The sequence below is a fragment of the Symphalangus syndactylus genome, chromosome X, assembly GCF_028878055.3.
Source record: "Symphalangus syndactylus isolate Jambi chromosome X, NHGRI_mSymSyn1-v2.1_pri, whole genome shotgun sequence".
NCBI classification, from domain to species: domain Eukaryota; kingdom Metazoa; phylum Chordata; class Mammalia; order Primates; family Hylobatidae; genus Symphalangus; species Symphalangus syndactylus.
This window is the reverse complement of record NC_072447.2, coordinates 20,923,791-20,948,359: the sequence shown is the minus strand read 5'-3', so window position 1 is coordinate 20,948,359 and position 24,569 is coordinate 20,923,791. Positions and strand designations below refer to the sequence as shown.

The window sequence follows — 24,569 nt, the reverse complement described above, 5'->3', positions numbered from 1 at the left end:
CGGCAAGAGAGGACTGTGTGCCGAGGTGCATTTTCCTTAGGAGCAGTTATGGACCTTAAAGCAGGAAGTGAAAGGTAATTTGCATGATAAATGATTGCATTTGTAGACATTTTGGTGCCCTAATGTCAGCAAGGGTTGCACGATGAATTTTGGCATGCATGCATTCCAGAAATGTATAGAAATTCTAGTCACTTATAAATTGTAAGTTGAAAAGAAGCCTGGAAACACGTGCTCACTGCAGATAATAGGGGAGTCTAATTACTTCTAAATCCCTCTGATGAGGAGTTTTTGTCTTTGGATGGTCACCTGCTTGGTGGTCTCCACGTGATCTTTGCTTTCCTGAGGGTTCAGTTACCTCCATCCCTTCTTTGAACAGAGCAGCTTTCTTTTCCTATTGCGCCTCTCCAACATTGGTAATGCCTGCAGGGTTCACATGCATGTAAGAGCAATATTAGAAAGTAGACAAGTTTATCTTCAGTTCCTCCGATCTCAAAGCCACAGGGCTTCCTAGAAGCCTGGTTAATGTCTGCATGTCCCCTTCCGAACTCAATTCCCCTTAGCTCACCCCCCAACTGCTAGCCACATTTGCTCCTAGATATATTTTTCATTCTAAGGTGTAAATATCTGGCAAGAACCGAGAGAATCATTTCCACGGCCTGCACTGAGGAACCTTAGCTATGGGAGAGGGTTGTTGAAGCAAGGTTCCTGAGACTAAATAAAACCAAGAAATGTTCTAATGTCTACCCCTATCATAGAACACTAGTATACTCAAGATATGCAAATCAGGAAATCTTGGCGGTAAGACACTGGTTGAAGCTTGTTTTAATTCAGAATTTTTAGACTTATTGCATCACAATACTTCCTCCCCTATCCCCAATCCTAGCATCTGTTAGTGTCTTTCGAAACAATTGTTCCCCTGACTACATTTTTTAAAATGCTGGTCAAAAGTGTTGTGGCCACTCAAAGTGATGTTTGCATTGAATATAGACGGAGGATTCAAACTAAAGACTCAGTATCTAATGGGGATTAGGGGCTTGTAGGACATAGCATGGATAAACATCTAAGACAGGGAAGGGAAGGCTACCAGCTCTATGAGGGCATCGAGGGAAACCCAGCAAATTGTAGAGGTTAGGGACATCAACACCTGTGTAGTCAAAAATTCAAGTATAACTTTTGGCTCCTTAAAAACTTAAACTAGTAACAGCCCACTGCTGACCAGAAGCCTTACTGATAAGATAAATGGTCAATTAAAATATGGGATTTATAAATTATATGTATTATATACTGCGTTATTGCAATGCATAAGCTAGAGAAAAGAAAATGTTATTAAGAAAGTCATAAAGAAGAGAAAATACATTTACTATTCATTAAGTGGAAGTGGATCATCATAAAGGTATTCATCCTCCTTATTCTCACTTTGAGGAGGCTGAAGAAGAGGAGGAAGAGGAGGGGTTAGTCTTGCTGTCGCAGGGGTGCAGAGGTGGAAGGAAGTCCACTGATACGTGGATCCTCACAGCTTAAACTCATTGTTCAAGAGTCTACTGTAACTCATTTAAAAAACTAAGTCTCATGAAATTATACCAAGGTGTCAATTTTAGTTTTGCAAACTAGAGAGTTGAACTTGAAATAGACAATGCACATTTATCTTCTTTAACTTTCTTTAACCTTATTGAACAAGAAGTTTGAGGATCCACTTATCAGTGGACTTCCTTCCACCTCTGCACCCCTGCAACAGCAAGACTAACCCCTCCTCTTCCTCCTCCTCTTCAGCCTCTTCAACGTGAGAACAAGGAGGATGAAGACCTTTATGATGATCCACTTCCATCAAATGAATAGTAAATATAGTTTTTCTTGTAACGTTCTTAATAACATTTTATTTTCCCTAGATTATTTCATTGCAATAATACAGTATATAATACATAAAACATATGTTAATTGGCCATACTGTTGACCAGAAGCCATGTTAATAGGCTTCTGGTCAACAGTAAGCTGTTAGTAGTTAAGTTTTTGGGGAGCCAAAAGTTATACTTGAATTTTTGACTAAACAGAGAATTGGTGCCCCTAACCTCTGCAATGTTCAAGGGTCAGCTCTATTTAGATAGGGCTTAGCACTGGATTAAAAAAGTGGATTTCAATTTTGAAATTCGACAAAATTACACAGACCAATCTTTGTAACCTGAGATGACTGGTAGTAAGTAGTTCCACTTTTCTAGCAGATTTTTTTTTCTTTTTTTCTGATTCTGAATGTTTTGAAAGTTGGAGTCCTAATTTCTTTAAAGTGTGTATGCATCACAATTTCTCTGGGATAAAAAGTAGTCTATGAGTCAGAGTGTTAAAAAAGAAAAACTGCATGTGAAAGTAGAGTGGTCTTTATTTGATATACACATTATAGAAGATTAAAAACTAAAGGAGATGGACTATTGTTCAGTTATAAAAAGGAAGGAAGTACTGATATGTGATACAACATGGATGGACCTCAAAAACATGCTCTGTAAGGCCGGATGTGGTTCCTCACACCTGTAATCCCAGCATATTAGTAGGCTGAGATGGGCAGATCATTTGAGGCCAGGAATTCAAGACCAGCTTGGGCAACATGACAAAACCCCATCTCTACTAAAAATACAAAAATTAGCTGGGTGTGGTGGTGCACGCCTGTAGTCCCAGCCACTTGGGAGGCTGAGGCAGGAGAATCACTTGAGCCCCGGAAGGGGAGGTTGCAATGAGCCAAGACTGCGCCATTGCACTCCAGCCTGGGAAACGAGAGAAACATTGCCTTAAAAAAAAAAAATTTTAAAACACGCTCTGTAAAAGAAGCCAGACACAAAAGGCCACATATTGTATGATTTCATTTATATGAAATATCTATAATTGACAAATCTACAGAGATGGAAAGGAGTTTGGTGGTCCTCGGGAATGAGGGGCTGGGAGAATGGGGATTGACCATTTAGTGGTATGAGTTTTCCTTTTCAGGTGACAAAAATGTTCTGGAAGTAGATAGTGGTGATGGTTGCATAACAGTGAATGCACTAAATGCCATGGAATTAATTGCACACTTTAAATTGTTAATTTCATGTTATGTGAGCTTAATCCCAATTTAAAAAAAAACACACACAAAAGGAGGGAATATTTTCAGAATTGACAAGACCACTTACTGTTCATGGATACCAGTGACTTTGGACATGGGAGCTATGGGAGGAAATTTTTAACATGAGCCCAGAATTCTCACCAAGTTGCCATAATGACTATGTTCCACGTGAGGGAGGAGAAAGAAAAAAACCCTGTCAGGCAGGCAGTTAAGGTGGGTCTTCCGTTGAGTTCTTTCAAATGAAAGAACAGCCTGCAGACATAGATAAGGGAACTTGCACAGGGGGGCTTGCCTAAGACATGCCGACAGCTGCACAGATAACCAAGTCTACACAGGTGACTTGCCCAGACATGCCTACAATGGAAAATTCTGTCCCCTGACACATGAGCAATAAGAGGAGCAAAGCAATGTGGAGTCTAAGGGCTTGCATGTGCATTAGGAGGATGTGGTGGAGCTACTAGAAATTTGTGCCTTATGCAAATGAGATGCCTGGTCCTCATCAGTTTCCTATAAAAGCCGTTGCATTCAATTGTAAAAGTGGTAACCCTTTTCCGGATCCCCTCTCTGCAGCAGAGAGCTTTCTTCTTTCACCTATTAAACTTTTCTCCAACCTCATCCTTTGTGTCCATGCTCCTCAATTCTCTTGGTTGTGAGACAAAGAACTCCAGGTGATACCTCACAATGAGAGACTGCTACATTGTGGTACATTGGTGAGACTGTAACACATGGATGATACATTAAATATATTAGTCTCTTTATAAGAAATATTAAAAATAGTCTTTACAAATATTAAAGATATTAGTCTCTTTATTTTAAAAATCTCCTCTTTTGTTTTCTCTCTTTCTGAATAAAATGACGTGAGCTTAATGAATGGTTTTCACAATTATTGTTTGAGAATGAATTTGCAATCATTTAGTGAAGTTGGCTGTTTTACAAAACTTAAGCACTTTTTTAACCTATAAACAGATCCTAAGGAGCATGAGGATCATGGAGCTGGATGGCTTTGTCCTTTTCCTTGTGGGCCCTACACCCAAGTGCTGTAGGTTGGCTGCAGAGCAGACAAAACCTCTGCTAGCCTGCAAATACCATCAGCAGCTCTGGCTGCTGGGACCCAGCAAAGGGACGCTGAGTATGCATCAGCCCGATTGGCCCTGCAAAGTTGATCTTACCCTAACAGGAACGTATTACATTCTAATTTTGGGGGTGTACTGAGTGAATTCTGCCTGACACCAGTATGCCCTTCCAATGTCTGGCAGGTAGAGCTGGACTTGTGGGTGGAGACCATGCTGTGTCTCTCTCATTTCTGCTGTTTCTCCTGTAGCCATGCACAGAGTAGGTGCTCCTGGAATTATGCAAGCCTGCTAGTCAAATGCATCTGTACAGGTTGTTACTTTCTTCTGCATGAATTCCTCAGCTGTCAGTAGAAAAAGACCAGAGGCTTTATTTGACATATAGAAATGAAGACATTGTCATATGCCTTACCACATGTTCCAAATTCATTCTTCAGAAACACCCTTGGAGCTGTTGGAAACAGTCAAAATTAGTTAGTATTAAGGCACCGTAGACTTGGAAAAGGTTTCTGCGGATGATGTGGTATCACTCCATCATTGCATGGACAAAGGGACTGGTGAGTCGGCCAAGGTTTTTTGCTATTGGGAGTGGAGCAAGAGTTGGACTCTGTGTCCCTGACTCCACAGTTGGTGGTGCCTGTGTTAAGGTGATACACATACTGCTTTCTGGTTTTCAGTGCCCATGGGACAGCTGTGGTGTGACATTCTTATGGTAGCCTTCTTTTGTGTCCACATCACAAAAGATACGTATGACAGAGTTTATCATTGTGTGTTACATGCTAAAATGGTTTAAAATGCCCTGTAACTATAGTAACTAGGAAATAACATTTCAAAATAATGCAATTAATAAGGTTTATTGTATACGCATAGCATCTAATTCCTCACTCCCTTCTTCTCTCTCTCTCCCTTTCTCTCCATCTTCCTCTCTTCCATCCCACGCCACCAAGGAAAAATTATAATAAGATTCTGTTCTACCCCACTTTATTTTAACAATGACAAAGTGCCACCTGCAAGATGTACATCATAACCAACATGTCTGCAATCTTTGGTAATGAGATTCTGAACAGAAGAAATGAAGGATAACGTCTAATTGCCTTCACTTCTCTAGAGATCTTCAGACAAATTTTAACATCTGGCATTGTATCATTGCTTGAAAAGTGATTGGATTTTCTGAGAGCAGCCCTTTCCTGATTTTGCAAACTCTCCTCCCTCTTCAAAGATGCTTCAGAATTCAAGAAGGGAAATAATGATCTTTTCAGGTAAACGTGATTTTTCTTTGATAGATTCTAGGAGGTGTCTTCTCTTAAAGAATGGTAATTTTCCAGGGGAAGAGATTTCAAATATATATTTATATATCTGTATGATTGCAAAGCCTACAAATAAGTTAGATGCCTGGGAGATGTGATTAAAAATGAATTTTTCAAAATATTCAATGGATTTTTCCCTTTATCTTTTTCCCTAAGGAGGCTACACTATTACTGTCAGATGAATAATCATATGACTGTGTATTTTATTTTTCTATATAGTACATCATGTCTACATTGGGTTGTTGGGTTAACCTCAGATTAACGTTTCTGTATACGTCTCCAGAGGGTGACTCTACCAGGTGTCAGCTATTTTCATTTAAATGTGTGTATTTGGCAACAGCAAATGTGCATGGCTATACATCTTTGGAGAAGCCCTAAAGAATACTCCTAATTTTTCACTCCTTCGGGGATTATGAGCAAATATATTATAAGACTCCAAAGTATTAGGCTGCAAAATTTAGAATAATGTTGTTTATAAGGTAAATTTCTAATACCACCAGTATTCCCATTTATTTTTCTTTCTTGTGTGAATTTTCTGCTCATAGGTGCTGCCTGCGCAGTTGAGATTCATAGGCAATTTATCATTTAGATTAATTAAATACTCTGATTCTGTGGATTTCTTTAGGATCTGTGACAAATTGGTGTTGGCTAGATTTTCAATTTTCAGTTTAAAAACAGTAATCCTTTATCCTAGGACGTTGTCTGTAACAACCACCACCCGTGTCTCCAACCTTGCATCTTATCAATCCTATTTTTTAAAATAAATGTAGCTGCAGCAAAGCTTCCTTGCCCATTGGTTATTAAGTTCCTGAACAACTGACATGCGCTTCATTTTTCTGTCCAGGGACTCGGAGTGGAGTGTGATGACCACAGCATGTAGTGAAAGTGTTTGTGGAAACCTGCACAGTCATGTAAATTTTGAGGAAGTTGGTGGTTTTCAAATGCTTATTCTTTTAGAATTCCAATCTTCATTTTTTTTTTTTTAACTTATGTCTTGCCCCTTCTGGAACCACAGGAGTGTGCCTGAAGAAGATAAATGTCGTCTTGATCAGGAATTTAGAGAAACTCATCTATATTTTAAGAAAGGTGAAGCAAAAGCCTTCTAAAACCTCCAACACTTTTCTGCTTTGATTTACAACTTTAGAAATAGAATGCTATGTTTGGAATGGAAGCAGTTTGGGAATGTGTAGTACTGTAAGGAATGATGTAAGCTCAGAGCCAGGAAACTGGATTGGTTTTTTTACTGTGCTATGGATATAACTACTTAGCATTTTAGAGTTTGTCCTATATGCATTGAGCTTACAGAAATCTCATTCTTTATATTTACTAATCAGCACATCCATCCGCTTCCTCCTTTCTATGGTAGGTTCATAGTAGATTTTACCTGGATCAGTTAGGAGACAGTGCCTGGAATCTAAGAAAATTATAATTGGCTTTTTTGGGCACATGGGGGCAGGGCTCTGTATTTATGCAAGAGATGATTAAATGTATCTGTATAACATTTTACTCTTTTTAAGATATGCTCATCCATTACTCTATTTAAGCCTCCAACCAACTTGTAAGTTTGGCCAGGTCAATATGATCTAGGGTACCAAAAAGGAAACAGAGAGCTTGAGTCTCTTGCCCAGGTCCTACCACTCAAGTGTGAAGAATCCAGAGTGTCCACGTAGAGGTCTTTCTACTCTCATGCCAGATTTGCACAACTTGAGGCTTTCCTAAGATGCACCAAGCTGGATTGAAAAAACTCATATTCATTAAATGATGCTCATCTGTTAAGATCATTCAAGTCAAGGTACAAATTATTGGGTGGTGAACGTTGGGGGAACCCCGAGAGACTTGCTCCCATGACCTACTTTCCCTTCTCAGGTCTGAGCTAGGTGCCTGATGTAGTCTTCCCTACATCTCACCTTCAGGGAGCGGCATCACGCTCTCAGAGGGCTTCCAGTAGAGCTCGCGTTCTTCACACTGATGTGCAGGATTACCACCCCGCACACTTCCCAGCTCCAGGGAAATGGGAATCACACTCTGTAACTTCCCCAAAGGAATGTGCCTTCCACAGTTTGATCCATTTTCACGTCCTTGAGCTGGAGAAGGGATCTAAGAGTTAGGGAATACTTCCTTTCTAAATTCTGCATTCCCATCTGTGTTAGGCCATTTTTGCATTACTCTAAAGGAATACCTGAGGCTGAGTAATTTATAAAGAAAGCCGGTTTAATTGGCTCATGGTTCTGTAGGTTCTACAAGCATGGCTCCAGCATCTGCTTCTGATGAGGCCTCAGGAAGCTGGCATATCAAATGGTGAGAGTGGGAGTAAGAGAGTGGGGGGAAGTCCCAGACTCTTTTAAACAACCAGATCTCACGTGAACTAATTGAGAACGTCCTTATCACCAAAGGGATGGCTAAGTCATTCAAGACGGATCCACCCCCATGATTCAATCACCTCTCACCAAGCCCCACCTCCGACATTGGGAATCACATTTCAACATGAGATTTAGAGGGGAGAAACATCCAAATCACATCATTGTCTCACCTCATTTTTGTTTGCAGCATCTGTTACATTCTGGTGTTGCCACAGTCACAGCTTCAATGTTCACATTCTCTCCATCTGTAATGTCTACAAAATTTTCAACAAGTAAGCCAGATAAAATCCATAATATTAGTTCCATAGAACAGAGGTAAAATGGCCTCTCGACAAACAAAATTGCAGACTTTGGAGTCCCACAGACCTGTTTTCAAATTACTAGTTGCCTGACGGTGGATAACTTGTTAAATTATTTCAGCCTTGATGTAATTGACTGATTGCACAAACTGCCCTGTTGAACGGCCACCGTATATCCACACCCTTTGCAACTGGCTACCTACAGTTCAGATCTTCAAAAGGCTTTGTGAAAAGTGCTTCTCTGTCTGCTTCCTGTAGTGCATGTTTATAAATTTGATCAGCAGGACAACAGCCACTTTCTTGACTCTAAACTAGGTAAGGATTAATTGTAATTATTTAGTGAAGATGTACACAGGATCCCTTGGTGTAAATTTCATGTGGCAAGGTAGAAAGCACATGCACTGGATTCAGACCCGACTCCTAAACCAGCCCAGGACTCAGTTGTGTTGCAGTTTCTCTTATTCCTGATCCTGGACTTAGTCTTGTAACTTGCTTTGGCCAATATCACATACGCAGAGGTTTCACAAAGCACTTTTTCCCTTCTACTTCCTTTCTTTGACCCAATCACTACTATGAAAACAAGCCCAGACTAGCCTGAATGCAGGATCAAGCCCACCCAAGACCAATAAGCTCATTCTAGATCAGAAATGCTTCTGATTCTGATGCCAGCTGATTCACAGAGATATGTGAGGAATAATAAATGGCTGTTGTTTTAAGCCACTAAGTCTTGGAACCATTTGTTATACACCAATAACTAACCAATACACTTATTTTATTCATTTGTGAAATACTGGATATTGAGAGAAGTCAATGAGATCCTGATCATAAAGAGTATTGTTATTGTCTGGGACACACAAAATATCCAAGTGGCAGATATGATTTTAAGGTTGATAATACATGAAGGTTGGGATCTTTTTGTGCCACTTAAAAGTAAGATTGTGTTGGCTCAGACAAGGGAGAAAAATAAAGTAAGATTATGATTAAACAGATTTTTAACAGGAGACAAGAATTCTTATTTTCTCTTTGTCCAAACTGTATTGAAATTTTAGATTTCATGGTAATTCTAAAAGAGTTTGAGTTTAGGCACATTTTTTTTTCTTTAAATTCCTTTTTTTGGGGGTGGGTAGTGGCAGTATACAACTCTAAAATCATTTCTGTTTTGGATCTTTCTACTGTAATTTAGTCTTAAGAAATAGATTTGCATAATCAAATGCCAATTCCTGACAACCTGCCTTTGAGAAAGGGAAGGTATATAAGTGACATTTTCATGATTCTGCAAGAGCCACAGAGTTTTCATCAAAATTTATATCCTATTTAAATGATGCCTTTAAAGTCATTCATTTTACTGGTTAGCAAAAAACCTTTGCAATTAGCTACTTAGAATTCAGATCTTTAAAGAGTTTTATGAAAAGTGACCACAGAGCTTCCTGTAGAGCATTTTTTATAGTTTTAGGTCAGCATGGCTGGACTTTAGATGGATTATGGCCCCGAACTAGGAAAAGATTAAATTATAATTATTTGGCGAAACTAGGCATGATCCCTGGGTATAAATTATGACAGAGCACAGAAGGAACATGCACTGGTCCCAAACCAGCTCAGGCATACTGTCTATAGACTCCCTTTCCTTGTCTATAAGGTGATTCACTTCCCTCATGGCTATTGTAAGGGTAAAAGACAATATATTAATATATAAAATACTTGGTAGCTGTTAGAACAAAGTAGCTCATCAGTAAGTACTCATTTTTTCTTAATACAAGTTAGAATTTTGAGGACATGCCTTTTTTGAATTTGAAGTTTAAGTGCATAGTTTAAGATACCAAAGCTAAGGTGAAAGACTGATGACAAGAGCAATGGAAGGTCCAGTAGGGTTTGGTGGCGGATTAAATGCAAAGGGTGGGGCAGTAGAGATCCCAGGGAGGCCAAGTGAGAGCAGAGAGGAGAGGGAGTCTCATGGCCAATGCCCCTGTGTCTACCTGAGTTACCACACTGGAGAGATGAAAAACATCCAAAAGTGACACTTTCAAAAAAAATTTCCAATGTTTCTAAAACCAATGTTTACAATGTTTACAGTACAGTTTTATAAATAAAAACAAATTTTGAGAAGGAAGAAATAAAGAGACCTACAAATACAAGCTCACATTTTTACTATTAGATTCAAGAGCTATATAATTAATAAAGTGCTGTACACATTTTAAAATGCTTACTCTCCATTTCTTTACTTGACGCATTGCAGATTGGTAATGACTTGGGAATAGCAGCCATCCACAGACTCCACGTTGGGTAGCAACATCCTAAAAGGCACCCCAGCAAGACTTCCTCACAATGCAACCCTCCCTTCTATAGTATTTCTCATAGTTTTCATATCATCATTAAGTGACTGAATATTTCTAGGGAAGGACTACTTGCTATTTCACAGGATGTTTTCTTCTACTTTTGAAAGCTTCAATCTATCCTTTCAAGATACCAGCGAGTGTAAAGAAAAGAGAGGAAGCCATAGCTGAGTTAAGGGAACACAATCCTTTATGCTGGGAATGCTCTAAAAGGAAATTCAGGCAAATCCAAGGACTTGGACTGGGATGGTTTTACCAGGTACTAAGAGACTGGGATTGAAGGATGTTATTCCAGCCCTTATAAGGACTTGAAACATTGGTCTGCAAATCAAAGCATGCAATTAGGGATGGAAAAGTTACAGTTTTTGGAATGGACTGCAAGGTTGATTGTCATATAGCAAAGCAACAAAAAAAAGAGCTTGTTACTGGAATTAAGGCACAGGGTAACTGGTCTTCTTGTCCCCAGTTTCTTCCTCTTTTGGTCAGAGAGATTGTTTTCACATGCAGGTCTAATCATGTCCTGCCCCAGCTTCACGCTTCTCAATACCCCTATTTATTTTTATACAAGGACTCCAAGGAACCTTCCTTGTAGATCTTATATTCCATATACCTTTACGTGGAGCTCAATACCTTCCCATCCGCATTCATTTGTGTAATGGTTCATTGTAAGTGTCAACTTGACTAGGCTAAAAGAGGCCCAGAGAGTTGGTAAAACATTGATTCCGGGTGTATCTGTGAGAGTGTTTCCGGAAGAGATTAGCATTTGAATCAGTAGACTAAGTAAAGAAGATCCACCCTCACCAATGTGGGCAGGCATTCTCAAATCCACTGGGAGCCCAAATAAAACAAAAAGGCAGAAGAAGGGTGAATTTGCTTTCTCTTCTTGAGCTGGGACATTCATCTTCTTCCTTTGGACATCCCAGCTTCTGGTTCTCAGGCTTTCAGACTCTGGGACTAGTGGTCCTCCCTGATCTGAAGAATTTGGCCTCATACTAGGAGTTACCCATCCATTCCCCTGGTTCTTAGCCTTTCAAACTTGGACTGAATTATACTGCTGTCTTTCCTGGTTCTCCAGCTTGAATATAGCATCATTGTGGGACTTCTTGTCTTCATAATTGTATGAGCCAACTTGCATAATAAATCCCATCTTGTATATCTCTATATCTATATCTGTATTTATATCTATACCTATATATCCTATTGGTTCTGTTTATCTGGAGAATCCTAATACAATTTGGCATCAGTCTACTTGTTCTTTAAGACTTAGCTCAAATGCTACCTCCTTGAGGAGACTTATCCAGCTAATGTCTCCAACTCATGTCTTCTATGTTCTTATTGGACCATATGGTTGAAATATTTGGTTGCACATCTTTTTCCCCTTTAGAATTGGAGACCCAAGATGGCAGGGTAAATCTTTTATTTACTTTTGTATCTCTGGAAAAAGTAAGCTATCTGTAGCTGGCAGCATAATGGTTGCCCAAAGATGCCCACGACCAAATTGCCAAAACCTGTGAATATGTTATATGTTGCATGGCAAGGAGGAATTAAGGCTGCAGATGGAATTAAAGTTGTTAATCAATTGCTGAACTTAAAATGAGGAGATGATTCTGGAGTATCCAGATGGACCCAGTGTAATCACAAGGGTCACTATATATGGGAAAGGTGGATTCATAAGAGAGAACCAAATAGGTTCAAGGTGAGAAAGACTCAATCAGCCATTTCTGGCATTGAAGATAGAAGGGATCCCTGAGCCAAGGAAAGCAGGCAGCCTCTAGGATCTGGAAAATACAATCAATGGGTTCTCCCCTAGGATTTCCAGAAAGGAATTTAGCCCTACTGATACCTGAATTATAATCCAGTAAGATCCTCTCTGGACTTAAAACCTTTGCAACTGTAAGGTTAAAATTTTATGTAGTTTTTGTAGTCATTTGTTACAGCTGCAATTGGCAACCAACACAGTGTCATAAATATTCAATGCTTCCTAAATATTTGTTTGGACAGGTAAATTGAAGTTTCACTCAGAGGAGAGCAGGAAGACTGCACTGATGGTTAGTTAGCAAAACTATGATGCAGAATTTCCTTGGATGGGATTGGAGCTTGATTTCAGGACCATGTTGAATCTGGAGGGGCATGGTTCCCATAGGGTGGAGATTTCCAAGTCAGAGTGGCATGCTGATCTTTTGGGACTGCACCTTCCATCGCTCATTGACATGCTGTTGATTAACCTTTTTCTCAACACTCCCATGACATTTTTTAATATAGACAGAACACTGCTTATTTTTGTGTATGTGTGTGTGGCTTAGTTCCCCTTATTACTACCCTATTAATTGAACAATAGGACCTAGGGTAGCATTCACAATATTCCCTTTCTTTGTTTATGGGATATTTGTGTCTTGTTTCTCATTAACACCCTTCATTGGGGCCACTGAACCAGCTGAAGGGTTTTCTGGCAGTTCTCAGGCTGAGTTTTCAGTTATCAGGGTGACGGGAGCCCAAAGTGGTGTTTAATTCATGGAAATACTGCCATTTCAAGGGCTCGGGAGACACAGAATTATGTCCTACATTCCCAAGGGCTCCAGGAGGATAAAGTCCGTTCATTAGAGCCAGGGTGCCCGTGTTTAGCCTGTTCTTAGTCACTTTGAGCTTTGCCTTTGGTCCATTGGAGCTTCTGGACACCACAGGTGAAAGAAGATGGCTGTATTAGTTATCTTTCACTGCGTAATACATTATCTCAAAACTCAGTGGTTTAGAATGACCTCCCCAAAAAGCTCACACACTTTTTGTCTTTCCATTTCTGTAGGGTCAGAAAATTCTGGAGCAGCTCAATAGGGTGATTGTGATTCAAGGTCTCCCACGAGGTTTTAAATCATTTGACACGGGAATAAAAGCAGAGGACATTTTAAAGAGCTTAGACCCATTGTAACACTCTCTGGATAAGTTGGCAAAAATGACATGACCTTTAATTGATGGTCCGAAGCCAATGAGACTAAAAACTATTGGAAGAGGGGTGCTCATAAAGCTGTAACCAGCAGATAGTGAAGTCATTTTATATTGCTTAGTTAAACACTAGCTAGTAAGAAATGCCAGTGTTCGGTACTTTTGTTCTATTTCAGTTATATTAATGTACAGATATCTTAGTGGATATATTTTCACAATATATGTAATAGTCCACATACAAGTTTTGAATTTACTTTTCCTATCTAAGTCCATTGTTTGGAGGCAATGCCACAGATAGGACTGTGTAATTGTCAATATACATACATTTAGCATTTGCATCATTTTAGTTTTTTTCTTTTGCAGTTATAGAAATTCTATTAAATACTGCTAAGACACAGAACCACTCTTTGTGCCTTGGGTCTTGTTTTTAATAATCTAAATAGGTACAATTTGGTAATACCCAGTGTCAATATTAGGTTTACCATTGCAGATAGAGTGTCAGCAGTAAAGCCACAGTGGATTTTTCCTACACAACAATATAAATAAATGTGAGGGTTTTAAAAGAGATTGAATGAATGCCTGAGACTGACAAGGAGACATTTTATATTTAAGTATACATATAAATACATATGTAAGTGTATGTTACATTTTTCATAATAGTAACATACATTTGGAAAGTATGTCTCAAAAATGAAAATTAAACTGGCTGAAAATCTCATTTATCAGCTTTCTCCAAATCGGTCTTAGCAAGAGGAATATGAGATTTTGAGAGCTATTATGAGCTATTCACATTGAAACAAATGTCCTATCATGTCTCTTCCAAGATTCTTTCGTTAAAGAAGCTTGCAAATTGAACGTACACAGCATATACACAGTTCAACATACACAGCACACACATGCAACAACACACACATGCACTCCCCATATAGAAAACACAACACACATAATACGTAAAATATACACACACATAACCCCCTCACACACAAACACACAGAATTGGCATGTGTGACTATTTCTTTTAGTTAATCAGGGTTTTCTCAATACTGCAGGCAGAACAAGATAAAGAAAGAAAGTTGATTCTGGGCAACACAGTCAGATCCCATCTCTAAAAAAGAAAAAAACAAAGAAAGAAATTTGACCCGGAAGTTGATAAGACTGCAAGTCATCTTTAACTGTGGATTTCCAGCATTTATGCACATCTCAATAACTCTGTTGATCTGGTTCATTGAACTTACATTAAATAAATATTATGTGTTAATTTCTATAAATAAAATGCATTTTTTTTTTGAGAGAGAGGGAGAGGATCTCACTCTCATCCAAGCTGAAGTGCAGTGGCATGAACATGGCTCACTGTAGACTTGACCTCCTGGGCTCAAGCAATCCTTCCACCTCAGCCTTCAGAGTAGCTGGGACTATGGGACTACAGGCATGCACCACCACACCCAGCTAATTTTTGTATTTTTTTGTAGAGTTAGAGTTTTGCCATGTTGTCCAGGCTGGTCTTGAACTCCTGGGCTTGAGCCATCCACCTGCCTCAGCCTCTCAAAGTGCTGGGATTATAGGCATGAGCCAGCACACCTGGCCAAAATACTTTATTAAAATGCATTTTTTTTTTTTTGAGGCAGAATTTGCTCTGTCACCCAGGCTGGAGTGCAGTGGCGCAATCTCAGCTCACTGCAACCTCTGCCTCCTGGGTTCAAGCAATTCTCCTTCCTCAGCCTCCCAAGCAGCTGGGATTACAGGCGTGCACCACCATGTCCAGCTGATTTTTGTATTTTTAGTAGAGACAGAGTTTCACAATATTGGCCGGGCTGGTTTCAAACTCCTGACCTTGTGATCCACCCACCTCGGCCTCCCAAAGTGCTGGGATTACAGGCGTGAGCCTCCGTGCCCAACCTAAAATGCATTTTTTAAATGTTTTTTTAGAGTCAGATTTTTAGAGTCGGATTACCTTTTTTTAAAAAGACTTTATTTTTTAGAAATTTTTTATGTTCACAGCAAAATTGAGAGGAAGGTACAGAGAGTTTCCATATACTTCCTATCCCCACACATGCACAACCCCCGCATCCCCACTACCAACACCCCCCACCTGAGCAGTACATTTTTTACAATTGATGAGCCTATGAGGACACATCATTGTCACCCAGAGTCCAAAGTTTACATCAGGGTTCACTCCTGGTGTTGTACGTTCTATGGGTTTGGCAGATGGATAATGGCATGGATCCACCATTATAGGATCATACAGAGTAATTTCCCTGCCCCAAAAGTCCTCTGTGCTCCACATATGCATCCTTTTCTCCCCACTAACTCCTGGAATACACCAATATATTTTTACTGTTGCTATAGTTTTGCCTTTCCCAGAATGTCCCGTAGTTGAAATCATATAGTATGTAGCCTTCTTAGACTGGTTTATTTCATTTAGTAATATGTATTTAAGTTTCCTTCATGTCTTTTCATGCTTGATAGCTCATTTCTTTTTAGTGCTGAATAATATTTCGTTGCTGGATATACCACTGTTTATTTATCCATTTACCTACTGTATTAGTCCATTCTCATGCTGCTGATAAAGACATACCAGAGACTGGGTAATTTATAAAGAGAAAGAGGTTTAATGGACTCACAGTTCCACGTGGCTGGGGAGGCCTCACAATCATGGCAGAAGGCGAAAGTCACGTCTTACATGGCAGCAGGCAAGACAGAATGAGAGCAAAGCAAAAGGGGAAAACCTCATATAAAACCATCAGATCTCGTGAGAGTTATTCACTACCATGAGAACAGTATGGAGGAACCACCTTCATGATTCAATTATCTCCCACCAGGTCCCTCCCACAACACATGGGAATTGTGGGAGCTACAATTAAAGATGAGATTTGGGTGGGGACACAGCCAAACCATATCACCTACTAAAGGATATCTCGGTTGCTTCCAAGATTTGGCAATTATAAATAAATGTACTAAAAAATCTAGGTGCAATTTTTTTGTATGTATGGGGGGGCATACATTTTTAACTCCTTTGGGTAAATACCAAAGAGTGCGATTGCTGGATAGTATAGTAAGAGTATGGATAGTTTTGTAAGACACTGCCAAACCGTCTTCCAAAGTGGCTGTACCATTTTGCATTCCCTCCACCAATGAATAAGCATTCCTGTTGCTCCACATCCTCACCAGCATTTGATGTTGTCAGTTTTCGGATTTTGGCATTCTAATAGATGTATAGTGGTCTCTCATTGTTTTAAGTTGCATTCTTCTCATGACGTATTATGTGAAGCATCACATAAGTTTTCATTTGAATGGTAAATAATTTTAGCCCTAATGTGAAAAACCCATTGGTTTAGGGTATGTGAGCAAAACAACTTTCATTGACTCACAAAGAATGGTCCAAGGTAAGAAATTTATCATGGTGGAGGGAGTGGTGGTGCTCAGGGACATTATTGGGACAATTATTTCCTTCCACACCCCAAACTTCTAACGATTGCTTCTCTTTTAGCAAAGACAGCTTTTGGGCAGCACCTACAGATGATCTAGAAAGTCCAAAAATATAGGAAAAAGGAAAATCAGACATGAGGGACCTAATCCTAGAAACCAGATCAAATTTGTGATCCCTGAAGAAACAGAAACGGGAGATATTACAGAGTCCTAGGCCCAGAGGAAATAACTCTGTTAATCAGTTTGCCACACTCCCTACTACTAATTGCCTCAAAAGGCAATGAAAAAAAATGTGCAATAAACACTGAAAGCTGCATTGACTTAGGGTTTAATCAGACTGGATGAGATCATCAATGTGTATTCCTTAGAAAGCTGTTACCTGTATGTACTTACCTATGATGCAGAAGATAAAAACATGGTTGTGTTTATTCTCTGAACCAATTTGTCAGAAAGACTTGACATAGATAGCATGGCTATGGCTGAAAGAAAGGAAGTCTGTGCTATTTCAAGAATGTTTAAGGAAGAAACTTTCTCTTGTGGACCCCAAGAGCCCAGCTGAGGCCCTTTAGACATGCATGACTTGATGGAGCACAGTCACTTTCAAGTTCAAAAGAAAGTTCACTTTCTTATTCTACTAGCAAAGAAATACTGAAGTCCAGAGAAGGTAGAAGTTTTGATAAGGACATTTTGCAGACAAAATAACAAACAACAAAAGACAGACAATCGCCAGATAGCTAACTTCCCATTTTAATGCCCCTTCCATGACAAAATTTTCCCCCTTCTCTAGCCAGCTCATGTTATTCATCCAGCTGGACCTTCTGTATCAATTTCGTGATAATCTGAGTTAATTGCCAATGAGTGGCAATAAGTTGTTGAGTATTTTGAATGCTGCGGTTCTGTAATTAAGCCCAAAGAGTTTGGATGGGGGAGTTGAAGGTTTTAGAAGCACGTAGAAAATTATTCAAAAATACGTATCATACCCACACCCATCTGCCATGGGCAACTTGAAATGTCATCAATGCAAAGTTCTTGCTACCTTGACTCTAGCCTAAGTCTCTCAGAAATTTTTGCTCTGAGCTATCTGCATGACAATTCTAATTCTAAGAGACAGATGGCAGTGAGTGGACACCTCCATCCACCTGCCTTACTTTGGGCATTCATTCAAGCTCGATTTGCAGAGGGAAATGAGTGAACTTGTCTGGATTTTAAAATCATATTCTGAAGAGAAAGAATACAAATTATCTGAGGATTTTCTCCTTGACCATATAGCACTTTCTTTCCAAATAATTAAAAGGTTCTGGAAAGAATATTGTATGTAGCTAACACATCCTCACTGGTGAGGGGGATAAGAAAACAGACACAACAGGTCATGTCCATCCTTACCTGCTCTGATTCACATGGATCTCTGGCAACAGGGTAGCGGATGAAAATTATTTTGTCTTTATTTTTCTAGAAAAGCATGATTTAATGAGAACCTGAGTACATCATTTACATTCCGATTATACATTGATATTTCTATTGTGTTGAGATAATTACAAGTTATGGCACTCCTTGAGTTATTTACTTATTTTTTTTTGGTAGAAATAGGTATTATATCCCATCTGTTGTTTTACGTGTCCTGGGATGGCTGATTCCCTTGATGGGGAGAGATTAACCAAAGAGTCATCATAGGGTCGTGAAGGCCAATTTCTAGCCACAGAAAGGGCTGGGGCATTTTCCAATGAGAACCACAGATGGGTTGCCCATCAGTGTACATAGTTGTTCAACATGTGTGTGTTTCTAGAATTCCAGATTCCAGAGCTGGAAATGAAAAAGGCCTTCTGACCATGACAGTAACTTCCCACCTAAACACGTGGAATGTGGGGCCGGGGGAAGAAAACCAAGGCCAGAAGGTAGACATTGGAGCCAGGGTGAGGTTGCTGGAATTCTAACTCCCTTCCAGGATGTGTGTGCTTGTGTTTGTGTGTGTGCCTATGCACATGCTGATGAGCACAATTTGCTAACAGTAGGCCATTCTCTGAGATTTCCCAAGTGTGACAAAACTCGCCTGACATCAGGAGAGAAAGCTCCGTCATGCCATTATGGCAGGGCTATTCTGCCCCTTCCATCGCAGCTTTGCGCTGGCGATTATGTGGAGAAATCTGCCTTCTCATTGTGCACACTGTCTGATGTGATGGCAGATCCTTTCAGGGTACCAAGGAAATATTTTCTCCTCCTCAATCCATGAGATGTATTATTTGTTCTTGCCTGGAGGTGAATGATGTACTCAAAGGCAGGGAGGATCATCATGGCAACCTTTTAGGAAGCCTTAAATTCACTTTCTGTGTTTCATAGACTACTGACTTGACTCAATTCCATATTCCCTTACGCATGTTCCTGTTGAAACAAGGACACTGAAACTACATTTGTGACATGGATTGTACAATTTACATGAGCTCATTGGTGCCCAAATACACATGTAGCAGTTCTGTTTGAATATTGACTTGACCAATGCATACTGCCCCACTATTTCCTTTTCTTGCTTTTCCTCAGTTTTTTTCACAAATGGCATGGACAGAAAATAGAAATTTGGGCTTTCATGTCTTCTCTGAGCCTCCAGTAGAGACCAATCACAGTTGAATTTATAAGCAAGTCATTAAGTGCCTGCTTTCTGCCCACTTTAGACTGTAGGGAAGCTGTTTATATTCTACTCCCCAGAACTTATGAATGTTTTCTTACAGGAGAAAAAGAACTTTGTAGTTGTGATTAAATTAAGAGTCTTGATGTGTGGAGGCTATAAGGGATTAGCCAAGTGTGTCCAAACTAATCACATGAGTTTTTAAAATTGGAAAGCCTTTCCCAGCTGTGGTGAGAGGGAGATGTGACTATAGAAGAATGGTCTGAAAGATACAATATTGCTGACTTTGAAGATTGGCAGAATTGATTCCTTGCAGTTCTGTAAGTCAGAAATCTGACACAACATTGTTGTGTTCTCTGCTCAGCATCTTACCAAACCATGAGGCAACGAATGCAAGGAACCTCTAGAAGATGGAAAAGTCAGAAAACAAATGCCTTCCTCCAGCCTCTAGAAGAAACACAACCCTGACAACACCTTGATTTTAAACCAGTGAGACCCATGTCAGCATTCGGACTTACAGAACTATAACATGATAAATTGGTATTATTTTAAGTGACCGAGGTTTTGGTAATTCATTACAACAGGGATAGAAAATTAATACAGGCAGCGAACTGGGGTGAGATGGAGGGGAAGTTCAAAAGGAAATTACGAATCTGTAATAATATTTACAGGTTTTCTGACATAAATATGCATGTGCATATTAAATATAAAAAACACAAAAGAACGTATGCATAAAATGCAAATTTTAAAATAGTGTTATTAGAACACATAACTTATTATATTGCAGGTAATATAATATAATTAAAATAATGTTATAGTATTATTACTAAATGCATAAGTGGTGATGGCCAGGTGTAGTGGCTCACATCTGTAATCCCAGCACTTTGGGAGGCCGAAGCAGGTGGATCACTTAAGGTCGGGAGTTCTAGACCAGCCAGGCCAACACGGTGAAACCCTTGTTTCCACTAAAAGTAAAAATAAAAAAAAATAGCTGGTGGTGGTGCACACCTGTAATCCCAGCTACTCAGGAGGCTGAGGCAGGAGAATCACATGAACTTGGGAGGTGAAGTTTGCTGTGAGCTGAGATCGCACCACTGTACTTCAGGCTGGGCAACAGAGCCAGACTCCGTCTTAAAAAAACAAAAAACAACGTAACAATGTATAAGTGGTAAAATTAGCAGTCTCTCCTACAAAATTGGGAGAGACAAGGGAATCTTTCTTTCTTCCTGGGAAGAGTAAATGATGATCTTTTATTCTCTTAGGAAAGAGTCAGATTTCTCAGGAAATAGTCTTTTCATTGTTGTTTATTATATTTTTACTAGATTTCTCTATGCATTCTTGCTTATAGATATGCTATATTATAATACATTCCATTACTGTTTTAGTTTTCTGTTGTGACCTTAACAAATTCCCATATATATGGGAGCTTAAAACAATGCAAAGTGATTATTTCACAATTCTGCAGGTCAGAAGTTGGCAATGACATTGCTGTGTCCTCTGCTTGGGGTCTCGTCGGGCTAAAATCAAGGTGTCCACCAGGCTGAGCTCTAATCCGGAGGCTTTGGGACAGCATCCACTTTAAAGCTCATTTGAGTTATCATCAGAAATCGGCTCCTAGTAATCATCAGAGTGGGGTCACTGTTTCTATGCTGGCTATCATCTGGAGTTGTTCTCAGCTTCTAGAGGCCCCCCAGTTTCTTCAGCTCTGGCTGCCTTTCTTCATCTTCAAAGTTGGCAAAGATGGGCAGAATTCTTCTCATGCTTCAGATTTCTCTGGTCTCCCCTCAAACAACCTCTCTACTTTGTCTTCTGCCTCTGCTTCTAAGGGCTCACGGTATTACATGGAGCCCACCCAAACCATCCAGAACCACCTTTTGCTATGGTTTGAATGCGTCCCCCCAAAAGCATGTGTCGGAAACTTAATTCCCAATGTGACCTTGTTGGGAGGTGGGGCCTAATGGGAGGTGTTTAGGTCCTAGAGGCTGCACCCTCATGAGTGGATTAATGTTGATTACACATGGGCCTGGTGCTGCAAGTTTGATCTCTTGCACTCTCTCACCCTCTCTTTGCCCTTTCCCCATGGGATGATGTAACAGGAAGGCCCTTGGCAGATGCTAGCTCATTGATTTTGGACTTCCAGCCTTCAGGACCTTGAGTCAATTCATTTCTGTTATTATAAATTACCTAGTCTGTTGTATTCTGTTATAGGAGCACAAAATGCACAAAAACACTTTCCTATCTGAAGGTCAATGAATTAATAACTTTAATGATATCTGCAAAGTCCTTCTGGCCATGTAAGGTGACATATTTCACAGATCTGGGAATTCAGGCATGGAATTTCTTGGGGACCACAATTACATTATATAACAATGTAATGATATTAATATTATGAAATAAAGTATGGAGACCTGATGAACCAAACCAGAGGCTAGGCAAAATTTAACTGTCACCTAAATCCTGCCTGGTGACTTAGGAACCAGGTCCTCAGGGCTGTCCACAGACAAGGCAGAGGAGGTGCACATTAAAATGATCTGAATGATTAGAGAACATGAATAAAGCAATAAAGTCAGCACTAAATAAGGTAATGCTTGAGACATTTCATGCAGTATGGTAATTGCATCTCCATTCAGAAAAGAGCACATATTATTTCACTCATATTGGGTCATTTTGATAGATTAAAAATTAAACTCTCACTTTTCCTCTTTGTTTCCTTTCCTGCCCTTACCTTATAGACAAAAAGATCATGTAGATCTGTTCACGGTCTAACTCTCTGTGTATCTGTTTTTATTCCTTTAAGGAGTACAGTTATATAATACTCTTGGTCATCCTAGTTTTTCTTAAAATGTAATGTACAATTATAGGACACAGATATTTTCAGTTTGGGATTTGATTTTCATTTGCCCCCAAATAGTACAAAATTTAGTGCTGCTTATTTTTAAAGAATGCCTTTTTGAGGTAATGTAATTTTAAATTGGAAGGAAACCATCAATTTTTTAACAACTCTTACGGGTCAGGCTCATGGAAAATAATAGCTATTTGATCTTTGCAAGAAGTAGACTGAATATATGTTATTATTCCTGCTGTACAGATGAGGAACTAAAGCTCAGAGAAGTTATGTCATCTGTCCCAGATCGCAGAGCTGTAAATGTTAGATTCTTTTTGATGAGTGAGTTCAAAGACCAACCTATCCAAATAGCTGTCAGTCAGACTATCCATGTATCTATTTCTATAAACTTTTCTCTGTCCATCCATTCATCCATACATCCGTCCATCCAACCATTCATCCATTCACCCACTCAGCCTCACGTCTATCTACCTATTCATCTATTACTTTGTCCATCCATCCAGCCAGCCATTTAGCTATCTATCCACCTATTCATTCATTCATTTGTGCCTTCATTCATCCGTCTATTATCTATTCATCTATCTTCCATTTATTTGTCCATCTATTTATCCATCCATCCATTTATCCACCCATCCATCCATTTATTCACTCAAACATCTATTTACCTACCCATCTTCCCATCTATCCACCTACTTATTCATTCATTTGTCCATCAATCCATCCCATCTATCCATTCATCCTTTCTTCATCCATCCATCTACCTACCTACAATTGTAAATAAATGTGTACATTAGACATAAACTGTATAAGTATATGTGTTCATTAGAAATAAACTTTTTAAATAAAATTGGTACAGTGAAAATGTAGTCTTGCGTTTCTTTTTACCCTAACTTACTATTTATAACATTTTTTTAACATGCTTGTGAGTGGCCATTTTTAATAGCTTGTTATCTAAATACTAAGCTAAGCCTTGATCATATTTAGTTAACTGGGTGAAGTGTGTGTGTGTGTGTGTGTATGTCAGAGAGAGGGAGAGAGACATGAGGAGGCAGTCTGAGATGACAGTAAATTATTTATTCTAAGGCAGATCTTGATTCAGCTCTGGTTTGTGCTAGAATTAACCATTAGGAATGTGCAGAAGGGCCTCCACAGTATATTCACAATTTGGGCAGCAGCTGAGTAGTACAATTCTAGGCAGCTGAGGGGCAGAAGGACAAGCATTTTGCCCCAAGGCAGAACCCTATGGGTTCCATGCCTAGCTAAGTAGGCAGTGTATCTTGGCTTCTGGGGCAGATACTCCCTGGAAGGGCTTAGCTTCTCTATTGGGCTGTTGTTCTGCTATAATCCTACAGCTCTGAAAATAGCTTCAAATATATCTGTCCTCATCTCTTTCACAGTCAGCTCTTGTGCTTCAAGATTCAGGAATTCCCAGCCATCCCATCCTTCTCCTTTACCCCAAATGGAAGACTCTGAGATTGCTGTTAACATGCCAGTTTAGAGAAAAATTGCAAGTAGTGGTAGTGGCCAACTTTTTGTTTTTTGTTTACCACATTGCCTTGGCATCCCACTCATAGGGAGACTTTCCCACTTCTTGTGAACTGTCCCTAACCTTGTCCTTTGTAGGTCCAAATTAGAGGATGCTATTTCAGTTTTCCAGATTATCTTCCATTTGCTTTCTTCAAAATTACACCCATCTTTCAAAAGGAGGAGTTGTTGAGCTGCTTCTGGGTGACCTCTTTAATTTGGGCCAATTTGCTCTAAACAGAATTCCTTTGGTGTTACGTTGGTTGCATTTCTTGGTGCCATTTGCCAGTCTGAGGACGGCAATTGTTTTTCTTCCCTCTTTTCTCTTTTCCTTGATTTTTTTTTTTTCCAGTTTCTATAGGTTTTGTTAAGTAGGAGCAGAGGGGATAAAGAGCAGTTTTTGGCCTGTTATTTTCCTCCAAATATTTGTATTTGTTTTTGTTAGTTTTCTTTTTAGCACATTTTGAGAGTCTTTGTCTGTTTAGGTGGGAGTTTAACCTTTTCCTATTCCAACATAATAAAATATATGATTGGCTTCACTTCTGTCTCCTTGCCTAATGAGTGATTTTAAAGCTGCCTTGCTAGTTCCTTTATTTTCTGTCTTTTGCCATATGATTATGTCTTGCTTGTTTGGGTCTTTTCCAAAGATTAGAAGGCAGATTCTGCTTTGTAAAATGTACTTGTTGTTCTCTTTTACTATTTCAAGAAGGTTATTGAATCCATATTGCAAATCTACAGGTAAAATGCTGAAAATGACTGGCACCTAGTA

At 39.4% G+C, this 24,569-nt stretch overlaps 1 long non-coding RNA gene across 2 annotated transcripts in view; it reads left to right on the top strand.

Annotated features, from left to right (window-relative positions):
- Positions 1–24,569, top strand: part of LOC134736072 (uncharacterized) — a 260,798-nt gene that overhangs the window by 122,207 nt on the left and 114,022 nt on the right. The window contains exon 2 of one of the 2 annotated variants that reach the window (XR_010119768.1): positions 5,103–5,414. The exons of the other annotated variant lie outside the window; for it this stretch is intronic. This is a non-coding gene — a long non-coding RNA (uncharacterized lncRNA). The remainder of the gene's footprint in view (positions 1–5,102; positions 5,415–24,569) is intronic. 2 annotated transcript variants of the gene reach the window in all.